Source organism: Taudactylus pleione, unplaced genomic scaffold (assembly GCF_031769625.1).
Source record: "Taudactylus pleione unplaced genomic scaffold, aTauple2 ptg000039l, whole genome shotgun sequence".
In the NCBI taxonomy this organism is placed as follows: domain Eukaryota; kingdom Metazoa; phylum Chordata; class Amphibia; order Anura; family Myobatrachidae; genus Taudactylus; species Taudactylus pleione.
The window spans coordinates 7,886,482-7,907,531 of record NW_028284441.1 but is presented as its reverse complement, the minus strand read 5'-3'; the positions used below and the strand labels follow the sequence as shown (position 1 = coordinate 7,907,531).

The 21,050-nt window shown below is 45.2% G+C and overlaps 1 long non-coding RNA gene and 1 pseudogene across 1 annotated transcript; both read left to right on the top strand.

Moving 5' to 3' along the window:
- Window positions 1–562: 562 nt before the first annotated feature.
- On the top strand, window positions 563–20,583 carry LOC148538594 (uncharacterized). Its single transcript, XR_015871804.1, has 3 exons — window positions 563–630; window positions 19,795–20,128; window positions 20,465–20,583. It is a non-coding gene; the product is annotated as an uncharacterized LOC148538594 (long non-coding RNA).
- LOC148538595 (uncharacterized) lies at window positions 3,090–5,105 on the top strand (annotated as a pseudogene).
- Window positions 20,584–21,050: the final 467 nt, after the last annotated feature.

Genomic DNA, 21,050 nt, shown 5'->3' with positions numbered 1-21,050 from the left:
ACTGAAATATCTATCATAGATATCTATCTTTTACAGGCAAATCTTTACAAAATCGTCCAAGTTGACCTGCATGCATGAAAGACCTCAGATATCCTTACCGTTCATGCGGGAACGCACATCGTTGGTAGTTAGGTTGTTGATTGTCAAAAAAGTGAACGATATCGTTCAAATCGCTCATAAAAGTAGTACTGTGTGTACGCACCATTAGACTCATGCAGCATACACATGTAAAGATTTTCTGTCCAACCATCCAACTAGTTGATTGGTTGGAATGAAAATCTGGTAATGTATGGGAGTAAATGATGATCAACAATTTGCTCCTAAATGCCAGAAAACAGACAAGTTTGTTAAATGTTTGATCTAAACAATTTGTTCAAACAAGAGTTTTTGTCCATTTTCCGGCGTTTGGGAACAAATTGCTGATTGTCATTGGCTTTCATACCTTACCAGATTTTCATTCCAACCAATCAACTAGTTGGATGGTTGGACAGAAAATCTTTACGTGTGTACCCAGCCTCACTGTTTGCATCTGTGAAAAGAGCTGCTTTTGGCTCCGATTTAGCCCCAGAGTATATAAACATTGCTCAGTGGGAAGGCACTAAAAGAAGCTGTGTAATTTCTGAGCCACAGGTGAGTCCTTTGATATTAATTAGCATTCTACTGACTCCTGCATTGCTGACAGGTAGCTAAAAAATATTTATGCTAGGGAATAATTTATTGATAGACCTATCTGCTGGTATGGAATAATTTATTGATAGACCTATCTGCTGGTATGGAATAATTTATTGATAGACCTATCTGCTGGTATGGAATAATTTATTGATAGACCTATCTGCTGGTATGGAATAATTTATTGATAGACCTATCTGCTGGTATGGAATAATTTATTGATAGACCTATCTGCTGGTATGGAATAATTTATTGATAGACGCATGTTTAATATAAACTCTTTACTTAGAGTTTCTGTCATAACAACATTATTTATTAACATTTTCAATTAAATATTCCTATAAAATTGACTAAACTACTCAGTGTCCTTAAAGGAACCTTACTTCTTCCTCAGAACATTCAGAGATAAGCAAGTGTTCCAATAAAGTTCATTTAAAATGAAAAATGTCAGAACACTGTCAATAAAATGGCCTGTTCAGGAAATGCCGTCACATATGGGTAAAGCTTGTAGCAGTAAATCTTCATGTTTGACATATTTATATAACTCACTCATTGTCTAGTTTCAACTTCACAATCTATGATGAGTCTGCAGTATATTATGCCTTGATACAGCTGCAAACAAAATCCTCCCTGGCTATTATTGCTGTACGTGCTTTTATCTATTGTCTTCAATTCCGATGTTCTCATGGATATCAGTGCTATCAACACTACTCTGGTTCAATTGGATTCTTAAATACCTGAGGAATTCAATATTTATCTGGTGCCACAACGCTTTTGTTTAATAGAAGACATTATTGAAGTTACTAAAGTAAGAGTTTTTAGAAGTGGAGATGTTGCCCATAGCAACCAATCAGATTCTAGCTATTATCTTCTAGAGGGTGCTAGTTAAATGTTAAGTAGAATCTGATTGGTTGCTATGGGCAACATCTCCACTTCTAAAAACACTAAAGGGGCACATCCACTAGACGATCTACTCCCTGTCCAATCTCTAAACAATTTTCCCTTGATTTTTTCCCTTGAAATTTTATCTTTCAGTCTGAACGATTTGCAAACTATCTTTAATAGATCAAGTGAAATTGACCTGCATGTTCAGTCGACTGACGAGACGATCAAACGACCAGCGGGAGCGCGCATCGTTGATCGTTAACGACCAAACACTGCACGATTTATTAACGATTTTGAAACGATTGAACGATAACAACGTTGTTATTGTTCAATCGCCTGCTAAAATCGTGTAGTGAATGTCCCCCTTAACTTTAGTAAATATACGCCCTAGAATCTGATTGGTTGCTGTGGGCAACATCTTCCCTACTATAAAGCCGCACTTTAGTAAATATATCTGAAAGACAAAACTTTGTACTAATGTTGTTACATTTTTATAGACTTTGATTAAAAAAAAAAAAATCTCTGAAATGTAATGAATTCAACCTTAAAAAGCGTTTTGGGCCTGATTCTAATGCGGATGCTGCACCGTCAGTGTGTGCATGTTTTTCAGTTATTGCTTCAGCAACTATATGCAAATGTGGCTACAAGCCCTTCCCTGGTGTACAAACGTGCGTCTGACAGTGCAAGGACTGAGATGCCCACTTTCAGCGTCTTTAAACACTCAAAAACAGCTTGGTGCCTCTTTTCAGTTGCACCATCAAAATTTGCACCAGCCCCATACTACTGTAGGTGCAGGTTCTCTGACAGCGTATGGCCTCCAATGTGAATGATTCAGCATCTGAGTTCACAACCACTACAGAGACATACCCATGATACTGTAGAAAACCATGCTGGGATCAAATGTCGGCACAGCTGCAGTGGCAGGCAGAGGAGCTGTGTCCCCTGCGGGACACATCTGTGGCCGGCGCTGGGAAAGTGTGCTTGTTCCCAGCGCTGAGTAAGCAGCTGCTGTGGGTACCTGGTGAAGGGACTGCCTGGTCCCTTCTATCAGTGTCGGCGGTAAAGTGGCATCGGGTGAAGCTTGGCTCCGGGCGCGAGTTAACTGGAGCTTACTGCCCCGCAGCCAAGAAGCGGCTGCGGGTGTTTTGGCTCTGGCTGCGAGTCAAATACAGCTCGCGGTCCAGCAGCCAATAGGAGGCAGATGCAATGAGTCAATCATCCCTTGTCACGTCATAGCCCCGTCCACTAGCGGCATCTTGTATTAGACACCGCTGAGCAGGAAAGTAAGTCTGGCGGCGGAGTGGGAGGAGAGAAGACCTCCCGAAGAACAAAAGATCGGGCAACAGGCCCGGCGGCCGCAGAAGAGACCAGAAGACACCGCTGTCAAGAAGGAAGATAGGAGGGGCCAGCTGGATGTGGAGAAGAGGAAGCAGTGCCGCTGGCCAGGATAGGCCAGTGGCAGAAGAAAGAAGTTGAGGATGACATGAGGAAGGACAGTTCTCACATTATCTCCTTCCTCCTAGGTAGTCGTGTCCATGTCCAGTTTGAAATTCCAGGACCGTCTGTTCAACATATGGCCTGAAGTTGAGAGGGTGCGCTGCGAGGTAAGATATGGGAGTACACCTGCACGGCAGCAGACACTGCACCGCACTCTTACATTTGGCGTAGTTGGCAGGATCACAGACAGCGGGCACGATATGGAATACCGCCAAGAGGACCCCCTTATGGACAGCTCTGGAGCAGAACCATTCCCAGACGTGTGAGGACAAGACTGACTGGGTCACCGTATCTGTAGAGGACATCGTAAAGATAATGCAGTGGTCGATACAGCGTGGCAAGGAAGAGCGCCGGGAGTAGGGGCGCCTAAAGCTGCTGTGACCTCCTGCAAGAAATGTCAGTGGCTGGGACATTATGCCAGTGAATGTCCCTGGCGTGAGGTTATGGCGACAGAAGACCAAAAAATGGCCCTGTTGGAGATCAAACAGATGGTCCAACAAGCAGTACGAAGTTGCAGTCGGAAGAACCATGTGAAGAGGGGACCCTTGTGTATGCTCTGTGGAACCTAAGGGCATGAGCATAATAGCTGTCCACATGATGAAGAGTGGCACCAGGAGGATAAAGAATTCTGGGGTGAAGGATGTGGCGATCGAGAGCATGAGCTCCTGGATTGTTCCTGGGTGGAAGAGCAGAAGAAGGCAGAGATATCTTCTGTGTTGCAACTGGTGGAGCAATGCTGAGAACTCTGGCACAAGCTGGCCAAAGAGCCAGTGTGTGTAAGAAGGGACATGAGGTTCAAGATTGTCCGTGGGACAAAGACCGGATGATCTTGGATGTCCAAGCCCAGAAATGGCTAGAAGAAACCAGGGAAGTGGAGTGGAAGAGCCTGCTGGAAGTATGTTCGCAGGTGCCCATTGTTCCTGAGCAGGAGCTGATGGGTAGAAATCCCTTTGTGAAAGAGGTGGCCAATAAATGCCCATTAGGGAAAGTGCCAAAGGCACCCCCATGCTGGAAGTGTTGGTGGCAGGGACACTTGGCTCATGAGTGTCCCTGGGAAGATGCAGTGGCACGGTTATGCCCCGAAGAGGCCCCAGTGGAGAAGAATCCTTGCCTGCAGAGGATGGATGTGGATGACTGGGAGGTGAAAATGCCATGCTATAAGGAAGAGCGCGAAGACCCAGTGGCAAAGACGTCCAGGATATCCCCATGCTGGAAGAGTCTGTGACCTGGGTATAAAGGTGGAACATGAGAATCCTGGATACCTGGAGATGCCAGCAGAAGAGATGAAGTACACTGAGGAAGGAGATCATCACATGGTGCAGTAGTCTGTGGAGAAGAGTCCAGACTCATGGGAGAAGTCGGCTATTATTGAAGACAGTCCAGCCCAGCAAGAGAAGGTGGCTGAAGTCCAGGGCAAAGTGAGTGCCCAAGAGTGCGAATGGCAGGATCTATTTGAGCTGTGCTTGCAGACGATTCCCCTCTGTGAAGATGAGGAGAAAGTCCTGGAGCGTGATGACCTGCCAGGAGTGTAGGGCTGTACTGACGGGGAAGGAGATGATTGTGATGCCGTGAAAGTAGCGGATCCTGAAGAGGATACAGGACCATTGATGCCCCATGAGGACATGCTGAAAATGTTGGCAGATACCCGGGAGGAAGAGAATGCCCTGAAGGAATCCACTGCTGGGTGGTGGTTAGTGCCAAACCCTGAAGACAGTGAAGATAACCCAGAAGAGTTGGAAGAAGAGTGGGTGGCTGTGGCACCCTCAGAAGGAAATTCCCCCTGGTGGCCCATCGTGAGTGGCCCTACCAAGTTGCCAATCCGACAGAAGATCCGCAGACTGAAGTCAGGTGGTACGAAGACGGAAAACCCAGAGCCAGTACAGAAGGAATGTGGGGTTATAGTCAGTCCCGGCTGGGACCTCGAACACAACCTCACTGGTGAGATTATAGAATACCCTGACCTGCGGACAATGGAGATGGAAGAAGACTTTGTTGGGACTACAAAGGAAAAAGGGGGGGAAATGTGGAAAGCCATGCTGGGATCAAGTGTTTGATCCAAGCATCGGCACAGCTGCAGGGGCAGGCAGAGGAGATGTATCCCCTGTGGGACACATCCATGGCCAGCGCTGGGACAGTGTGTTTGTTCCCAGCACCGGGTAAGCTGCCGCTGCAGGTACCTGGTGAAAGGACCGCCTGGTCCCTTCCACCAGTGCCGGCGGTAAAGTGGCGTTGGGTAAAGCTTGGCTCCGGGCATGAGCTAACTGGAACTCGCCATCTGGCAGCCAAGAAGCGGCTGCGGGTGTTTGGCTGGAATTGGTATGAAATACCGTCGGCCGCATGGCCGGCGGTTCGATTCCCATCAGCGGCAGCCCGACAGAAGCAGAGTGTGACGCAGCGGAAGCCTGACAGCGCTGGAAATCCCGATCATGGATAGGCAAGTATCCACTAACCTAACCCCCCTAACCCTCCTTAGGGGTGCCTATCCCTAACTTCCCCCCCAAGTGCCTAACCCTAACCACCCCCTTCCCCGCTGCCTAAACCTAAGTCCCCCGGGGGGGTGCCTAACCCTAAGTCCCTCCCGGGGGGGGCCTAACCCTAACCCTCCCTCCCCCTAGCCTAACCCTAACCCTCCCGGGGGGGTGCCTAACCCTAAGTCCCCCCCGGGAGCCCTAAACCTAACTCTTCCCCCCCCCCCCCCCAGCAGCTGTCCGCTCGCAGCGCCTGGCATCACTACGATCGTCTACATCTAGACGCCCGGCATTTCACCCTTGCCGGGATAAGACAGTCGGGAAGCCGGCTGCCGGTATTTAGGCAGTCGGCTTCCCGATTGCCTCCCGTTTTGCTCATCGCATCTGCCTCCTATTGGCTGCTGGACCGTGTGTCAGAGCCAATCACGGCTCGCCACATCATAGCCCCGCCCACTCACGGCATCTTGTATTAGATGCCGCTGAGCGGGAAAGTCAGTCTGGCAGTGGAGGGAGAGAAGACCTCCCAAAGAACAGAAGATCATCGCAGCAACCGGTACAGCAGCCGCGGAAGAGGCCAGAAGACACCGCTGTCAAGAAGGAAGATAGGAGGGGCCAGCTTGACGTGGAGAAGAGGAAGCTGTGCCACTGGCCAGGATGGGCCAGCGGCAGCAGAAAGAAGTTGAGGACCGGAGAAGTGCTGCAGTGGTGGGAAGCAAAAGAGCTAACTATGCTCCCCACTGCAGCCTCTCCAATATACCGGTAGGTGGCCTTGGGCCACTGGTATTAATCCCTCCCGTACTTGTAAATATGCAGACACAGCAGGAGGTGTCTGACACCCCCAGCTGCATTTGCAATCCCAGCACTGAGACCGAGGTCGCGATTGTGGACGGTGCCGGGCCGTCAGCCAGCTGAGTAAGCCTCAGCTTACTCAGGATGGCCAGCTTGCAAGGCCAGGAAACTGCGTCTGTGGACGCAGCCCCTAGCCTTGCCACTCCCGGAAAATGGGGCCTGTTTCTGGGATCGATGGCAATGCGACTTAGGCTGGGTACGCACTTAAACGACCGCCAATTGTGCCGATGTTCAGGACGATTTGCCTTCACCCTGGACATCGCATAATTGCCGGTACACACTTAAAAGATTTAATGAACGACGGAATGATCACTGTTCCGTCCTTCATTAATATGTACAGCCTCACATGCGATATTGTGCGATTAACCGTGCAGCACGGACAATCCATTATATCCCATTCTACCACAGGAGCGCGCCAGTCGGGCATACCCAGTGCACGATATGCCCAATTTGTCGTTCCGACTTGGCAAAATCGTGCCGATATCGTTCAGGTGTGTACCCAGCCTTAGGGGTCTATTTACTAAGCCTTGGATGGAGTTAAAGTGAAAAATGACAGTTAGGAGCTGGTTGGTTGGGACCTTATCACCATTCAAACACATTCTGTGACATGGCAGTTAGGAGCTGATTGGCTGGGACTTTATCTCCGTTCACTTTATCTCCATCCAAGGCCGGCATTCAATTCATTTCACATCCACGATAAAATTTTGCCTGCCCGACTTTCCGCCGACATCGCGTGTTTTGGACGAGGAAACTTATCATGCGCCCCCGCTATTCGGCCTATTCAAATCCAAATCACGCAAAAACAGCAAGCTGCAAAGTCAGAACAGGCAGAAAGTGCTGTCAGAGTTTGGTAAATCAGCCTGAACCCCCCCAAAAAAGATGCATTAACATTGGGGATAACTGTAGATGTGCCCGAATAGCCCTAATAAATCTATTTGGGGTACTTAAGTTGTTTCAATTGCTTCTTATTAGCGTCTTTGCACAAGTGGTGAAGAATGGCATTAAACAGTATTTTTTGGTGAAAATAAGTAGTCGTGTCAAATTTAGGGTACTTGAAAATGGGTGCAAGCGTATTTTAAAGTCTCTAAAGTGAAGATTTAAAAAACTTTAAAAACGCACCTGCTACATGCACCAGCAATTTAAAAAAACACCGGACTCATCCTTGCAGACCCCCAAGAAGTCTATTTTGCTAGTTTTTATGCTTGTCCCCCCACTTTTTCACCCCCAAAATTAAAGTACTTTTTGGGGTGTTCTCAAGATTTTTTTTCGGGATTTATTGACACATTGTCCTTTGGGGGGGGCTGTCCTAAGGGTTCTGAGTGGTTTCCCCACCTTTGCACCCTAAAATAAAATATTTGCACTTCTTGTCTCCTGCTATTCAGAGGCGAATCTTTTTTGCCTATTACACTGCATTGACTTTCCGCATACACGAAAAGCGGCTGGAATTGAATCCTACTTGCCGAGAATCAGCTCTAGCCTTTCGGGAGGGAGCTGATTGTCGGCTAATAGCAGGGGGCGGGGCCGGCCATTGGGGGCGGGGGCGGCCATTTGGTGACACACTGGGGACGGGGGCGGGGACGCACGATCGCGTCATCGTGACTCCGTCCCCTCTTCACAATGCTGTTGTTTTCAGCATTGTGAAGCAGGGGGCGGGGCCACGATGACGCGATTCTGCGCGAATCGTGTCACCGGGCCCCCTGCTGCGGGGGTTTCCGTTTTTTTCAGGGGGGAGGTCGGGAGGTTCGCAAGCTTCCGGGAGGCTTGCCTGCCTTTCCGGGGGGGCCGGGAGCGGCACCCGAAAATCGGGAGGCTCCCAGCCAAATCGGGAGGGTAGGCAAGCCTGAATTGAATACGGAGATAAGTTTCCGCCACACGAAAAGCAGAGATCGGCGATACTTTTCCGCGGATCTCGGCTTTTCGCGTTTAATTGAATACGGCCCCAAATCTTAGTAAATTAGACACATGCGCAGTAGAAAATAATCGCTCAAATACATGTGGCATCTTATTGGGTTGATTAGCTTGTTCAGTAATTGCAGACCCCTACACTCAATTTTTTTGTTAAGATCATTCATAAATCCCGTCAAAAATTACATTATTAATTACAGTACATCACTAAATACATACTACCGTGTATTTTCGAAAATTACTATATTATTTATCATTGACATCACAACCTTAATTGCGTTTTAATAAATGATACAGATCTTAGCAGAGAATAATAAAATTATATTACAGTATTATAGGAAATAAAGATGCATTAGCGCTTATATTTTGGCTTTATCATTATGTACATATCTGAATCATCTTTATTTACTAGTATACTATATAAAGGAAGTTGCTACCATCCCATAATTACAGATGCGCTCCAACCAATATTGAACAGTGCCCTTCAATGGAGTAATATTCTTCACTTTTACACAAACATTGTACTAGCATAGCAATATACACAGTTAGATACGGTATTCACTTAAGTGCATGAAAAGGGGCCAGGGTTGGTTAGATTCCTGGGTCGAGTGATCCGACAATCCAACCCGAGTATCGCTCAAGGTTGAACACGGGAAGGACCCGTGTAAACCTGCTGTGTGTACGGGTTAACACCCTATTGAGAGCCATCTCTGATTATGTAATCTCCAAGCGCCATCAGTGGAAAAGCCTTAGTAATAACCAGGGTCCAGCCTGCAGTTGGAATTCCCCCTGGAATTGGGAATTTGGTATAAAAGAGGTATAAGTTACTCTCCCACCCCCACCCCCATTTGAAAGCAATCATGTTACCTTTTTTATACTCACAAGTACTGTATCACATAAACACTCATCATTTAGCACATGCCACACTATTACTTATTTATTTATTAGTATAATTACCAGTTATTTAATATAGCATATACACATTCCATAGCGCTTTACAGAGAATATTTGGCCATGCACAACAGTCCCTGCCCAGTGGAGCTTACAATCTATATTCCCTACCACGTGGACATGCACACACTAGTGTTCATTTTTTGTTGGGAGACAATTACCCTAATGGTTTGCTGTATTTCTGGATTGTTTGAGAAAACCGGAGTAACCGGAGGAAACCCAAGCATGGGGAGAAAATACAAACTCCACACAGGTATGGCATTGGTGGGGATTGAACCCACAACCTCAGTGCTAGCCACTTCCCTAATGCCATGCTAAGCTCTACTACCTGGGAGTGTCGCACTGAGCACCACCCTCCCATCATAATAAGACACTTGGATGCCATACACTATGTACCCATCTCGTCTACACTAATAATTATTATTATTACCAGTTATTTATATAGCACACACATATTCTGCAGCGCTTTTACAGAGAATATTTGGCCATTCACATCAGTCCCTGCCCCAGAAGAGCTTACAATCTATATTGCCTATCACATGCACACACATACGCACTAGGGTTAATTTTGTAGGGAGCCAATTAACCTACCAGTATATTTTTGGAATGTGGGAGTAAATCGGAGCACCCGGGAGGAAACCCATGCAAGCACAGGGAGATTTACTAACTCCACACAGTGGTGGGAATCAAACCCACGACCTGATTGCTGTGAGGCAGTAATGCTAACCTTTACACCGTCTGTGCTATTTTTATATATCTATTAGCAACTAAACAAGCTTTGGCAAGATAAATGGCAGAATGTAATTTCTGAGTATAACAAAACTAGCGTTGAGCGGGTTCGGATTTCTGAAATCCGAACCCCCCCCCGATCCGAGGCCGATCCGAGTCAGGCTCAACTTTTCCCGCCTGACTCGGATCTGAAATCGAGGCAAAACGTCATCATCCCGCCTTCCGGGTCTCGCGGGTTTTGGATCCTATATAAGGTACCCACGTCGGCGCCATTTTCTCACTCGGCTGTGGACAGTGAAGAGGGAGGGTGGGAGTTAGGGCTGGCTGGGCTGTGTAGTATAGTGTAGTGCAGTGTAGTGTTGTGCTGTGCTGTGCTGCTGTTGTCCATAGGGGCTGTGTCCACTCCTCCAAAGTCCATAGGGGCTGGCTGGACTGTGTTGTGCAGTCAGTTGTCCATAGGGGCTGTGTCCACTCCAAAGTCCTGTGCAGTGTCCCAGTCCTAAAGGGGTGCTGTAGTGTTGTCCAGGGGGTGCTCTGTCCATCAGGGGTGCTCCCCCCAAGTGCAAAAAAATATATATTTTTTCTGTGTTTGTGAATTGTGTGCACTGTGGCTGCACGTGCATCAACAAAGTAGTGCCAAGCGTGCGCCTGTGTCATAAGTAAAGGGCCGGCTGGCTTGACCGTTAAATTATGCTGTAACCCCCAAAGTGCACTCCAAACAAAATAAAAAATATTTTCTGTGTTTGTGAATTGTGTGCACTGTGGCTGCACGTGCATCAACAAAGGAGCAGCGCCAAGCGTGCGCCTGTGTCCCATAAGTAAAGGGCCGGCTGGCTCATTTCTTTTTTTTAAAACATATTTTTATTGTAAAACCGCAATAAACAATATAACATGTTGATCAGAAAATGACAAGACATCAACAGGACCACAACAGTAATGTGCAATACAATGTATCCATGAGGAACGTAACAATACAGGAATTAAAATGGTGGTTCACCTGAAGACAAGGTTTCTTCATTATACCAGGCTGTAAGTTGAACTGCAGCTCGAAGCGTGTCTTTAACCTGAGGTGTTAATGTGTGAACATATGGAAGCCAAATATTAAAGAACTTCTCTGCTTCCTTGTCTTTATTAAGGGATAGTTCTAGCCAATCCATATTAAATAGGTATGTAATTCTAGGTTGTAAAAGACTGAGCGTTAAAGTGTCAGTGGATATCCATTGAGATAATATTGTTTTTTTCGCAGCTGCTGCAATCTTTGCTAGTAATAGACGGGCACCTCCAAGGGCACAGGATGACCCAGATGATGGTACAATATCCCACATAGCCCACTCGAGTGTTAGTTCAAAAGCAATTCCCAACTTGGTGGATATATAGGTGTGTACCAAGGACCAGAACCTCTGTACCTCCGCACAGTGCCACATACAATGCATTAGATCCGCATCAGGTTGACCACATTTAAAACAATTTGAGTCTGTGGAAGTACCTGTGATGAGTCTTAATTTGGGGGTGAAATAGGCACGATGCAATAATTTATACTGCATTTCCGCGTATGAAGCCGAAATTAATTGCTTATTAAGTCTAACAAAAGATTTTAAAATGGTGGATAGACGTATGGTAGGGAATGTGGAATGCCACTTGGCAAATCCCACCGTCTCCACTTCCAAATTTATTTCCCGGCGTATATAGGTGTATAGCATAGAAGTGGAAAATGACATAGAGAGGCAGCGAGACAGCACATCATCCAAACCATTTTTCCCAGGTATAATGGGAATTTTAGGGAGTAAAGTATTGACATAACTACGTATTTGGAAATATATAAATAAAGGGATTTGGATACAGGGAAATTTTTCCTGTATTTGGTTATGAGAGTAAATAGTCATTGTGGAGAGATCCAATAATTGATATATGTAACGCAATCCCTGTGTGTTCCAGGTTTTGAAAGTCTGTGTTAGAAAACCAGCATCAAACCCTGGGTTATGGCCGATAGGAAGGAACAAGGAGACATTGGGAGGGACTCTCATTTGAGTTCTGGCTCGTCGCCAAGCATGTAGTATGTAGTAGTAGATTTTGTGCTACGTGAGGTGGAAAAGACAAGGGTCGTGTGTGTAGCAAACTAGCTAATGGCATTTCAACACTAAAAGATTGCTCTATTAGCGTGTCAGCAAATCCATTTGTTCCTCTAATCCAGTCAATTGCGTATCGGTAATTTGACGCAATAGCATAAGATTTTAAGCAAGGGAGATTAATTCCGCCTAAAGCAGGTGGTTGGCTGAGTTTGAATAATGAAATCCTGGGTTTTTTGTTCGCCCAAATGAACTTGCTGATCGCTTTGTTAATCAATTTTAAATCAGATTCTAAAGGAAGCAAGGGGAGCATCTGAAAAAAATATAAAATCCTAGGAAAATATATCATTTTAATTAATTGACATCTACCGAGATATGAGAGTGGGAGATGTTTCCATTTTTTAAAATCTAAAAGTGTACGTTGTATTAAAGCAGGGAAATTGACTGAGTATAGGGCGGAGGGATGTGCCAGGATATTAAGGCCTAGGTATTTTAGAGTTGTTTTGGCCCATTTAAATGGGAAAGAATTTTTCCAGTTTTTTGTGACGTCCGAGTGTAGGGCCAAGGCCTCTGTTTTGTTATAATTTATCAAAAAACCAGAGATAATATGGAAGTCTTTCAGGATATGAAGGAGTTTAGGTATGGCAGAATGTGGGTTCTCAAAATACAGTAATAAGTCATCCGCATACGCGGAGACTTTCAAAGTGTTATTTCCGATATTTATTCCCTGCCATTGTTGACATAGCAAAAAGGTGCGGATAAGAGGATCTATAGCCAGGTTAAAGAATAAAGGGGATAGGGGACAACCCTGTCGGGTGCCCCTATGTAGTCTAAGGGATGGAGTATTCAGGCCGTTAACTGTTAGGAATGCTATAGGGGTGTGGTATATTGTTTTGAATAATGTAATAAATTCAGGACCAAAATTTTGTAGCTGGAAGATGCGCAGTAGGTGGTTCCACGACACCCTATCAAAGGCCTTGTCAGCGTCACAGCTGACAAGGAGCGTTTGGTTATTTCTCATTTGGTGAGATTTAGTTAATCCTGCAATCAAATGTCGGACGTTGATCACTGAGTGTCGTCCTTTCATAAACCCAGTTTGTGCGGTGTGTATGAGATGTGGCAATACTAATTGTAAACGTTGAGCGATAATACCAGTGAGGATTTTAAAATCCTGGTTGAGCAGAGATATTGGCCTATATGATTGGGTCAGCGTAGGGTCTTTCTCAGGTTTCAAGAGAAGGATAATTCGGGCCTGGTTAAAGTCTGGTGGTGTTGAGGCTCCCTTCAATATTGAATTAAATAAGGAAACTAAATGAGGGGTTACAAGTGGATTTAATATTTTGTAGTACTCGGCAGTAAGGCCATCTGGGCCGGGTGTCTTTCCGTTGGCCAGGGATTTGATAGTTAGAGCAACCTCCAACTCCGAAACAGGAGTTGTTAGGGAGTCGCGGGCCTCTTCAGAGAGGGAAGGTAGATTAGCCTCTTTCAAAAAGTTCATCCCCAGAACAGGGTTATCATCCTGTGCGGAGTATAAGTCTGTGTAATATTGTAAGAAAGAGGCCGCAATGTCCTCGTTGGTATGTAATGATCCTAGGGGACCTTTAAGAGAAAGAATGGGAGAGGATGTTTTCTGACTTCTCACTATATTAGCTAGCAGTTTGCCCGCTTTATTTCCCCAACGGAAATAGCGATGTTTCTGGAAATATAGATAATATTGGGCTCTTTCAGTGCACAATGTGTCATATAAATTTTTGTTATTCAAATAATTCCGCCGTGTCTCTGTGTTGTTATTTTGCAGCATAATGGCATACGATTGTGATAGGGCTTTACTCAATTCCGTGAAACGTGTGTTAAGTTTACGGCGTTTATGGGAAACATATCCCATAATATGCCCTCTCACTACTGGTTTAGATGCGGCCCAAAACAATGATATGTCGCCAATATGAGAAGCATTATCATTATTATAATTAAGAAATTGTTGTTCTAAGTATTTTTTGAAGTCTGGAGAAGTGAATAAGTATGAGGGGAATCTCCAATTGAAGGAAGATGTTTTGGGGGTAGATAGTTGTAACGTGAACCATGTAGGCGCATGATCGGAGATGACTATGTTTTCTATATGAGATGTTTGAATCCTATTAATTAATGAGCTTGAGACCAGCCAGAAGTCCAATCTAGCTGAGGAGTGATGGGGGTGGGAGTAAAACGTGTAATCACGTGCTAAGGGGTGGAGGTGTCTCCATGGGTCTACTAGGGCGAGGGATTCAATTAGAAGTTGTAGCGTTGGAGATGTGCTGCCCCGCCACTCACCGGATGCTCCCGTTCTGTCCAGACTAGGAGAAAGAGTAGTGTTGAAGTCTCCTCCTATGACGAGGGCGCCTTCTGCCCAATTCTGGAGTCGGGCGTAGAGATCGGAGAAGAATGCATTGTTGTGACCTGTGGGAGCGTACAAAGTGACAAGCGTGATTAATTCACCTTCTAAATTCAGTTTAAGAAAGAGAAATCTGCCCTCGGTGTCCAGGATCGAGTCTACAACTGTGTATTTTAAAGATTTATGGAAAATCACCAGCACCCCTCTTTTTTTAGATGTGAAAGATGCAGCTGTATAATCTTTTATCCATGAGTCTCTAAGAGTATTGGGGTCACCCTGTCTCCAATGGGTCTCCTGTAGCACTGCTATGTCAGGTTTAAATTTTTTAAGTTGTTGTAGTATTTTACGCCGTTTAATCGGGGTGTTTAAACCCTCTACGTTCCAAGTTAAAAATCTTATGTTTTTTTGTGTTTTAGTGAGATCAGCAATAGAGTGAGACATTTTGTTATCCTATACCTGTCCTGTAGATCAAAAAAGTGAACCATCGTAAAGAGACCATCATGCTCTCAGTCCCAGCATGCAGAGAGCGCCTGCAGTAAAACCTTGAAAGTGCCATTACAGAAATACACATAACACAAAAACATGACCTGCCATAATATATGGAATATAACAAACATAATGCAGTCTTACAATTTTTGAAAATTTTAAGAACCAAAAAATAAGGCTCTACGGGCCTATTTAAACCCAGTGAGGTATAAAAGTATCGATAATTGAAAAAAAGAAATAAAAGAAAAAAGGGGATATGAAAGAGGAGGAATGGTAAATGTGCAAAAGGAAGGGGAAAAAACAACAAACCAGAGATTATCTTGACAATTCTGCCGTTGACGTTTAGCAGTTGTTGAAATAACCAGAAATCTTGAAAACAAGCATAAGATATAGATTTCCAATAACAAACTCTCCATGTTTGCGATAGGAGACGGATTTGTACAATTAAATGTATCTTCTTAAGTCACGATATAATTTTGAGGAGTGATTTGGTCAGTTAGAGAGTCCAGAAAAGTCTTTGCAGACGATGGAGAATCGAAAAAGTGTTGTTTGCCGTTATGTAGGACTTTCAGCTTCGCAGGGTACATTAATGCAAATCTCAGTCCCAGATCAAATAATGCTTTACAAATAGTAGAGTATTCCCTTCTTTTCATTGCTACTTGATACGAGAAGTCCTGAAACAACAACAATTTGTGCCCCTGGTAGGTGAGGCCTTCTGATTTGCGGTAGGCGTCCAGTATGCGAGTTTTGTCTAGGTAGTTCAACATTTTCATTAAGACAGGCCTAGGTCTTCTCTGGTCAGAAGCACGGTCAGGGCCTATGCGGTGAACTCGTTCTATGATGAGGGTACTGGAAGAAGCCGAGCAATTGAGCTCAGAGGGTAACCATTTAGAGACGAAATCCATGAGATCTCTTTGCTTAACAGATTCCGGTAGGCCTATTAACCTTAAATTGTTGCGGCGATTCCTATTCTCTAAGTCTTCCAATTTTTCCTGCATAGCAGAGATCGCTGATTCCTGTGTACGTATTACGCTTTGTGCCTCTGTTAGCTCATCTTCAACATTGGAGATACGTTGTTCTGCTTCCGTAAAGCGTCGACCATGTTCCTTAAGTTGCGAAACTGCTGATTCTATAGCTTCTTTGAGGCCGGCCAGTTTTTTGTCAAGCAAGGGAGAAAGAAGCTCGGATATTTCTTGGGCTTTAGCTATTGAGGCGGTACTAAATTGAGTCGAGTTAGAGGCTCCGTCCAGGATATTGTCAGCTGGAGGTGAAGTAGGAGAGTCAGGAGATGATGATGGAGCTACATTTTTGTCTTTCCCTTTAGTAGTTTGACCTTTAGGTGCACGCTGTGGTCTGGCCACAAACTTCTCCATGGTATAGGGATGTGACGTGCGATTTAATCAGGAGCCACTAGGGGGAGCCCCAGGTGTTCAGGATATATATGACACTGGGTCTGTAAATTAGAACCTATAGTATGGCTTGTGAGCACTATCTTTGGACCAGACAAGACAAGATCACAGTATGAGGACCCAGCAACACCACCCTGCTCCCTGGTATGAGCAGCAAATAGAGAGGATTGTGAAAGGAGGTAAGCGCTGGCTGCAGCAACTTATTCAGGTCTCAAAAATGGCGGCCGCGGGCGATGTGTGGCCAGCGGGGAGCTTATAACTGAGGAACGTCCCTGAAACGGTGTCCAGGCGTCCCGCTTGTTCCTCGGGTCTAATGGTAGCCCCGGTGGCTGTTGCTGGAGGTGGGGAGGGGAGAAATTATGCCCGGCCGCGATCCAAGATGGCGGCCGCGGGCAGTGCCGCTTTTCCAATGCGGCTGTACTGCGGTGTTGTGGGGCAGTGCGGGGGGCCGGGGCATGCGCCGCTCTTACCCGCGTTATCCTAGAGACCTCAGGGTGGCTTTAGGTGAGGCAGTGAGTCTCTCCGGCGGCGCTATGTCTCGGCTATATGGAGCCGGCTTGGGAGCCCATTAAAAGTGCGGCCAGGTCATTTGGTCCGCCCACCGGAAGTCCCCGGCTGGCTCATTTCTTAAAGGGTGGTGTAACCCACAAAGTGCACTAGTCTCCAACAAAAATAAAAAATTATTTTCTGTGTTTGTGTGCGCCTTAGCCGCACGTATATATCAATATAACATAAATGGAGGACCAAACTTTCTCAGATAAAAATAAAATAGGGAAAGATCAAGAACCATTTCCTCCTAGTGCTGTTGCTGCTGCTGGGAGTTGTTCATCATCCCAGAGAGGAAGTAGGAACACCACTACTTTTACTAAACAATTGACCCTCCAACAGTCCTTAGCGAGGAGGATGAAGTACGACAGCAGTCATCCTGAAGCAAAACGTATAACTGAGGCCTCGACTGCTATGTTGGTGTTAGACGTGCGTCCGGTATCCGCCATTAGTGCAGTGGGATTTAGACAATTGATGGAGGTAGTGTGTCCCCGGTTCCAAATCCCGTCTAGATTCCACCTGCATCCTCAAAGCAGCAGCAACAAGCATGCGTCTGTCTGTTAAAGGGTGGTGTAACCCCCAAAGTGCGCTCCAACCAAAATAAAATAATCTTCCTTTTTTCTGTTTGTGTGTGAAATGTAGGCGCAGTAGCCGCACCTGCATCCTCAAAGCAGCAGCGACAAGCGTGCGTCTGTCTGTTAAAGGATTACATCGGTGACAGCATCCAAGTAGGCATGTCAGACAGTCCGTACATGTACTGGCAGGAAAAAGAGGCAATTTGGAGGCCCCTGTACAAACTGGCTCTATTTTACCTGAGTTGCCCCCCCTCCAGTGTGTACTCCGAAAGAGTGTTTAGTGCAGCCGGGAACCTTGTCAGCGAAAGGCGTAGGAGGTTGCTTCCACAAAATGTGGAGAAGATGATGTTCATAAAAATGAATTATCAACTCTTCCAGGGAGACCAGCCTCCAGAACGTACAGAGGGACCTGTGGTGGTGGATTCCAGCGGGGACAAATTAATACTCTGTGAGGATGTACACAACACTGAAGAGGGTGAGGAATCGGTAAATGAGGAGTATGAGGACGACATCTTGCCTCCGCAGAGCCAGTTTGTGCAGGGACAGATTAATTGCCAGCTTGTTTTGTGGGGGCCCAAACAAACCAATCATTTCAGCCACAGTCGTGTGGCAGACCCTGGCGCTGAAATTATTGGTTTGTTAAAGTGTGCATGTCCTGTTTATACAACATGTGGGTGGGAGGGCCCAAGGACAATTCCATCTTGCACCTCTTTTTTTTCTTTGCATTATGTACTGTTTGTGGCCTAGTTTTTCAAACTGCCATCCTGTCTGCCACTGCAGTGTCACTCCTAGATGGGCCACGTGTTTGTGCCGCCCACTCGTGTCGCTTAGCAGAGTCATCCAGATACCTCGGTGCAACCTTTTGGACATAAAAACACTATTGTGAGGTGTTCAGAATAGACTGGAAATGAGTGGAAATTAAGGTTATTGAGGTTAATAATAGCATAGGAGCAGAAAAACCCACAAATTCTGTGATTATAGCTGTTTTTATGCTTTTTAAAAAAAAAAAATACAGATCCAAAACACAAAACCCAGAACCCAAAACACGGAAGGGTGGTTTTGGCAAAACCAATCCAGATCCAAAACACGAAGAAAGATCCAGATCCAAAACCAAAACACGAAAAGTGGCCAGTGTACACCCCTAAACAAAAACACATTTGTTTGATGACACTATGGGCCTGATTCAGAGCCGGACGCAAGTGGCTGTTCGCTTGTCCGCCGTACGAGCGGAAAAATTTAAGTTCAAGCGCTCGCTCGTAAGTTCGTTCGTAGCTAATTTTCCGCCCTATAGTCTCCCAACCCCTCCTCTAGCTTGCGACCGTTCGTCTCCTCTTTGGTTGCTTTGGACGCTTGCACAAGTCAATTCCGGAAGTGGGCCTGTCAGATTTCGATTACCTGCTCTTTCATTCTTCAAACATACTTGAATCGTTTCAGGCCAATCAATATATTAATTAGCTTAATTGCTCTTCACATGTTTTCAATCCGTTTTTTTTCTTCGTTTTCAATAAACTTTATTGTTGTCAGTGTGTGTCATTTTTCCCCCAGAATACGTACGGTTTCACCAATGGTTTTCTTTTTCAAAATTACATGTTTTTAGGAATGATCCTATTGTTTTCCTGTGTTTGTGAGAGGCATATTTTTGTTTTTTAATTTGTTTATTTAAATTAGCTTAAGCATGTCACTGCATGAAGCCTATCATAACTCACATTATATTTCTGAGGCTGTAAGACACATGACTCATACAATAACCAATAGAATGGTTCCTGTTAATTTACAAAGTACATTAGCCAATCAAATTTTTTCTAGGGCCCTTATTAAAACTGTTTTGTAATAAAAAAAATCATTGCCATCATGAGAGCCTCCGCATTTACTAGGCGGGAGCTCATGGTCCTCACCGAGGTGATGGACCTGAGGATTACAAGCCAGCCTCCCCCCATCACCAACCTACTGAAGCGTATGGCATACGTGGAGGTGCGCCGCCTGCGCTCCTTCGGCTATCGACGAAATATCGGGCAATTGGAGCGCAGGTGGTCGGATCTGCGCTGCCGCACGCCACGCCTGCTGGCATGTTTGCGGATGCAGATTCAAGCAAGTAAGTTTTTTTTGTTGTTGTTGTTGTTTTGCGTCCCTACCTGCGTGTGCATGTTTCCATTATAGCCCTGTTTGTTTTGTGACATGCCTGCGTGTGCATGTTTCCAGTATAGCCCTGTTTGTTGTTTTATGACATGCCTGCGTGTGCATGTTTCCAGTATAGCCCTGTTTGTTGTTGTTTGACATGCCTGCGTGTGCATGTTTCCAGTTGTTTTACTGTTTTAACATTTTTGGTGTTGTACATTTGTTCCCAAACCCCCCCAAAAAACAAAACCTAAACTTTTTTCATCAATCATTTAGGGGCTGAGCGCAGACTCCTGCATCGCGTCCGAAGATGACGCCGGGCTCGTCCCCTATCCCCCACTCCCAGCCAAAACTCCTCTCCACAACCTTCCCCAAATTCCCCCTCCACCCCAGACCGCCCAGTATCTGAGGCCCCTCCCTCTACCAATTTTCACATCCCGCCAAATTCTACCTGCCCTCCCACGCCCCCTCTCTTTTCATCACCCTCACCTCCCCCCACCCCTCTCACCCTCCTCGCTGAGCCAGATCTCCCCTCCTTCTTTGGACCAGCACTGGCCCACCTCAGAGGAGGAGGATGTAGGGGCTCCAAGAGCCGGCATACAGATGACTGGTATGTTTCCCTTTTAAACTATGGTTGCTTTGGCATTTTGTGGTTTTTGAGTGATGTTGTCCTTTTGCCTGTGCATTTCCAAATTTTTAAGTATTTTTAATGGTTGGGATATATATTTTTGTTAGACAATGTCTTGGATGTTTACCACTGACACATATCACACATGTCCAAACACTCATACTTGTGTATTTCTTTTTTACCGTACCAAAAAATGTTTGTTTTTGGCGTACTTCGCCCTTTTTTTGGTTGGCTTTTTGTGTGTAATTTTTATAGTTTGTATTTATACCATCTTTGCGTTTGCCATTTTATTAATCCACACATTTTTTTATCCCACAGAGGACCAGAGGCGGCTGCAATCAATGCAGGCAGGATTGCAAAGCTTGCGGGCCCATCTCATCACCATGCTTGTGGTCCTTGACCACATGTCGGCGGTCCTTCGTCATTAATTTTTTGTTTTTTTGTCCCCCCCAAATAAAGTTTTTTCAAATAAAATTGCGTTGTATTTTAACAAGTCTCATTCCTTGTCTGTAAATATTAGATTGTTTAACCTTCCATAAGTCGACTATTGGAGCATGCTTTTTAAAGTAAGGTAAATTAGATTGTAGAAAGCGCAAGTATGTATGTAAGCTGGCACATTAAACACCTAACAATACCAATAGGTTTGTAGAATTACCAGCATTTTTTTTATACATTTTTTGGTGGGTAATGTAAATATTAATTCAAACCTGCTTAGGCCTAGTTTATAAAACATACTGTTTCACCATAATACCTTTGGTGTTTGTTTTTTGCCACAAAGCATGTTAAAATACTTAACAATTTAACACATTACAGGATTAGCCATTAAGAAAGTTTGCATTTTTTGGCCCAGGTTACACGTGCTTTTAATTTACCAAGGAAAAGTCTTTTTAACGTCAAGCAAAAA